We start from the raw sequence: 5,469 nt of genomic DNA on the forward strand, positions 1-5,469 counted from the left end.
CGCTAACAGGGAACTGTTACACCCCACCTCTATGATGTCGCGACCGCCATTTTCCAATTTTGTCTTCAACAAAGTATCCAGATTTCGGCAGAGTGGATAACGCGGTCAGAGAACGATCGTGCAGACTACCTTTCGAAACTGGACGACCTTGACGACTGGATGCTTTCCTCCGCCATCTTTTGCCGTATTAATTCGCTGTGGGGCCCCACACCATTGATCGCTTTGCCTCTCCAGAGGACAACCAACTCCCACGCTTCTGTTCTAGGTGGTGGAACCCAACTTGCGTGACGGTGGACGCCTTTACCGTCTTGTGGTCGGGAGAAACAAACTGGGTCTGCCCACCGATCTACCTGATCGCGCGCTGCATCCACCACTTCCTGTTCTCCAAAGCCGATGGCACTCTTGTGATCCCGTTTTGGCAGTCGGCAATATGGTGGCCTCTGTTGGTCGATAACACCCGCATCTTTCGCGCCTTCGTCCGTGACACTTTGCTTCTGCAACCACACCAGGACATGTTCAAATCCGGCCACTGCCAGCGGAATTTCTTCACCTCCAAGATTCCTCGTTGTGAAGTAATCGCCATCAGAATCTGCGCCTGCGGCAAGCACCAACGCCAACGGGTCCCTGTGCCCCTTTGCTGATGCCCAGCTGAACTGTCCTCGATACTCTGTTTGTCATCACGCATGCTTTAGTTCTGAATTGTTTTACTTGCTCTTTGGTTTACGGTTACTAGTACTGGCGGGATGCCATAAGTTCACCTCCCCTCCCCCGTGCACTTTGTCGTTCTCTGGATTATTCGTGAATAAATGTAGTGATCCTTATAAACACCGGCCGACACCGATCCTCATTGCCCTGGGCATTTCCCCATGGGGAAGGGTGGGTTACAGTGTGTGCATGGTCTCAACTTGGGCTTGCACCCGAGTGAGCGGGCCTTGGTAGAGATAGTCCGCAATTAAATCTGCTTGGTCAGCTGGATGCATATTGTTACAGGGTGTACTAGAGGATGAGTATCTGTACAACTGTCTAGGTGCCTACATGGTGCTCTGTGAGATTTCAGATTGCCCCAGTACACCCGTCTTCCTGAAGGTACGCCTGGCGCACTGTGCGTTGACGAAGGAATCCCAGTATAACTGTCTTACTGGAAGAATGCATTGTGCATTGCGTGATGGCGGAGGATTCCCAGTATAACTGTCTTACTGGAAGAATGCATTGTGCATTGCGTGATGGCGGAGGATTCCCAGTATAATTGTCTTACTGGAAGAGTGCATTGCGTACTGCGAGACGGCGGAGGGTTCCCAGTATAACTGTCTTACTGGAAGAGTGCATCGCGCACTGCGGGACGGCGGAGGATTCCCAGTATAACTGTCTTACTGGAAGAGTGCATTGTGCGCTGCGAGATGACGGTGGAGGCCTGGTATAATTGTCTTACCGGAAGAGTGCATTGCGCACTGCGAGACGGCGGAGGATGCCCAGCATATCTGTCGTCTTGGACGGGTGCATTGTGCACCAGTACGAGACCGGCCGAGTGACACTTTATCTGCCTATTGCATAAGCTCATTGTCTGTTTGTTTAGGCCGGGTGGCGACCGTTAATGATCGTTAATTGGGTTTCTAGTAATCTGTATGCAGTGCATTGGGGAACGGGGGGTAATCCCCCTTTCTTGTTACGGCCTGGCCGATAATGTTCAGGTAGCCTCGGGTCCCCATTGCAGTCGCCACTCCCACAGGGAGCCTTGATCACCTGATTTTCCGGGGTGCTGTCTGGCTACTGCCTATGGTTGCTTCACATATCTCTTGCACCCTGGCGTCTAACCTCACTGTACTGTGTGCTTCTCCGGTGTTCTCTCTCTCTCTCTATCTGTCTTCCTGCTGTTCTCCCTCTGTCTCTCCTGCTGTTGTATCTTTTGCTCCAGAGTTCTTTCAGCACGGACCCTGGGAGGATTGTTTCCGCTCAACCCACCCAGAGCTGCAGCGGCTCGCATCGATGGTTCCGGCAGTCGCGCTTCCTGATCGCGCGAGCTCTACAATTAAGAAGTACTCTGGCGCATTGGGCCGTTATGCGGACTGGGCATCTCACTACGATCTACCCGTCCTTCCTGTCAGGCCCACCGACCTGGTTCTGTATATGATGCATCTTCTACAATCCGCGCACACTGTGTCCCCGATCGTTTCCGCCATGAGTGCTATCAATTGGGCACACGAGAAGGCAGGATTTGACCAGGTCACTAGCTCCCCGATTGTGTCACAGGTCTACCTGGGCTGCCAGCGACTCCTCGCGACGCCTGCCTCAAAGAAACAGCCACTGTCACTCGACATGGTCAAGTCTCTGGTCGACCAGTTTCTGACACCTGACGTCTACTTGGACACCCTCCAGACCCTCACCCTCATTGTGGCGGGCTTCTCTTCGTTCCTGCGCTGGGACGAACTGCATCAGATCCGGGTTCACCAGATTACTTTCACGACCACTCAAGCCGCTATATTCGTGCCGCGTCGCAAGAACGATCAGCTACGAGAGGGGCATGAGGCACTGATTGCCCACTCCCCATCAGAGTACTGCCCGGTCAGCCTCCTCAGCCGGTTCATTCGCCAGGGCCGCCACAGCGAGAACCAATTTCTGTTTGGTAAAATATCTCGCGGTTCGCGGTCGCCCGATCAAATTCGCAACACGCCGATGTCGTACTCCCGGGCTTTGGAGAAGGTGCGGCTGCTACTCCAGGGAATTGGCCAGGACCCTGCCCGCTTGGGTCTCCACAGCCTCCGGTCTGGTGTCGCTTCAGCTGCGGCCGTAGCTTGCGTTCCGGCTCTTCAAGCTGCATGGCGGTTGGAGGAGTGATGCCGCCAAAGATGGCTATCTGGAGGATTCCACTGAGCATCGTCTTCTGGTCTCCCAGTCACTCGGACTCTGAACTCTTTGTTTCCATTGTGCGCTGTAGCATGTCTCTCCTTCTCTCTTTTGTCCATCCTCCTACCTTCTCCCTCCCTCCGCTGCTGTTCTTACCGCGCTATGCTTTTTCTGTGTCACATCTGGCTGCGGCCTACTACCCTCACTCTGTGTGCTCCTGTCTCTGTTGTCTGGGTCCATGTCGTTATGTCGGTGTATGTGGAGCGAGAAGTTTTATTTCTCGCCGGCCGAGCGGAGCGAGTGAGGCGAGAAATGATTTCTCGCGCAACAAAATTATTTGTCTTGCGAATATGGAATCTAATGTTTTCGCTTTTTGTTGCTGTTCTTTTTGCCCGACTCCTTCAGTCAGCTTTTTGTGTCTCACCAGTGTCCCCACCCTCCCACCCTTCATGTCTGCCCATCTCGCTGCACCTACCACTCCCTCTTCGCAGCATCATAGTCACCTACTCCAAGTTGACACGGATGCCGCCCTGAAATGGGCCGACTCGGCAGGTGGACGCTTTAACCCTACGAAGTCCTTCCAAATGACGTTCTCCCCACGTACCAACGGACCGGACCCTCCAAACATCGGGCACCTGCGAATGAACCAGGAAGAAGTGCGCACGGTCGACACACACCGACATCTTGGCGTGCAAATTGATAGTCACCTCAACTTCCAGTGCCACATCGAAACAATCACCACCAAATTTCGCCAACGCGTGGTACTACTTGCCCACATGTCGAGCCGCCTAACGCCGGAAGTTACAAACCGGCTTTATACTGGTTATGTCCAACCCACCATTGAATACGCCTCGCCACTGTGGCAGTTCCAACTGTCCGCATCCCAAGCGTCGGTGCTTGAGCGTCTGCAGGCCAGATTGGCACGAGGTGTCTTGAGACAGTACGGTGTGTTTCCCCCCGCTACTGAACCGAAGGCATCTCTGTTCGCGCACCTGCAATGGCCCAGTCTGGCCTGGCGGCGACACATCCAGTGCCTCCGGGAGCTCCATCACCTGGTCCACCACCAGACCACTGTCCTTATGGAGCTGGGCTATAGTCTCTCCACCAGCGCGCGGCGCCCTCTCCAACTTGTACCGCCTGCCAGTGGGAACAGCTACTTGCGTGCCACCTTCCTCTTTGTTACCGCTGCCACCTGGAATTCTTTCCCCACTGACATTAGAACCACCCAAAATAGTCATTGCTTTGTGTCTCGTGTCCGTAATATCTTTGCCAACACCCGCTTCAAACCCGCTGGTTTCATTCCTACCAGAGTTTCTATAACATAGTAAAGAATGGTATGGCTGATTTCTACAGTATGCATTTGTTATAACCCTTCCTCTTCTCAATCTATATGTTATAATTTTGCAGATATATTCCCAGTAAGCCATGAACGGAGACCCCCTCGACTTAGGCCTCGGCCTTTGGGGAATCCATAAATAAAAAAATAAAAAAATCTTCTTCCATTTCTTTCTTGGTTGTAGATATGTTGTGCCTGCTTTTATGCTGCCAGGTTGCCACTTGGGGTTATACACCCGGTTTTTCCCTCATTCGTGCGTCCGTCGGAGCAAGGTTTTTTCTCGGCTGGCTCGGTCCAGAGAAATTAATCTGACGGTCCCAAGTGGTGCTTGTCCTGGCTTATTATGTTAAATGAATGTGCTAATTCCTTCCTCCTGGGGTCTGTCCCCCTCTGGTTGCTCCTAGTTTCTTTCTGCATTCCGGTTCACATCTGGCTGCGGCCTACTACCCTCGTGTGCTCCGGTCTCTGTTGTCTGGGTCCATGTCGTTATGTCGGTGTATGTGGAGCGAGAAAAGCATAGTATTTGAGATAATGTTGGTTGTGCAACTCACTTAATTTTTTTTTATAATCAATGCAATATGATTGTGTTGCTCATGCCAGTTCCTCTTTCCATTGTGTACTTTTGCAGATCACAGAACCACTTTTCTCGTGTACCAGTCGATCAAACGATTGAACATACGTTCAACCGCGACACAAAGACGAAGGGTGGTGTGATTGGTTTGAGCACCCAGGCAGGTTCTGTTCATGGCTGGATCCTCACTGCTCATGAGAGTAGGCTGCTGCAATGACGAGTGCTTGTAAGAGTATAACAGATCCACCACCTGAACCTACGCAAGCAGCTCCAAGTACCCACAAAGACCAAGGTAAATGTGTGTGTATGTGCATGTGTGTGTATGTGTATGTGAGTCATTTCATGATGGCATGGTGGCGGAGGTGCGTGTTCCTGGAGGTTTCACGGATGAAATTCGTGTGGAGAACGGCCTGAGGCAGAGGTGTGTAATGGCCCAAATCCTCTTTAACCTCTATCTGGCTCTGGTGGTTGAACGTTGGCGGTCTGTTCTCGCTGATCGTGACCCAGACATTGCCATCCAATTTCACTATCGCTTGGATGGCCAGTTATTCAACCCAGCACGACGAACCCGTACCTATCAGCAGACCGCTGTTGTTGATGTTCTGTATGCGGACGATGCAAACTTTGTAGTTGGTTCGTGGAAGCATGCTGTGTTGGCCTTGACGGCGTTCCAAGATGTTTCTGCTGAATTTGGCCTCACTGTGAGTATACCCAAGACCAA

Source organism: Sycon ciliatum, chromosome 2 (assembly GCF_964019385.1).
Source record: "Sycon ciliatum chromosome 2, ocSycCili1.1, whole genome shotgun sequence".
Lineage (NCBI taxonomy): Eukaryota > Metazoa > Porifera > Calcarea > Leucosolenida > Sycettidae > Sycon > Sycon ciliatum.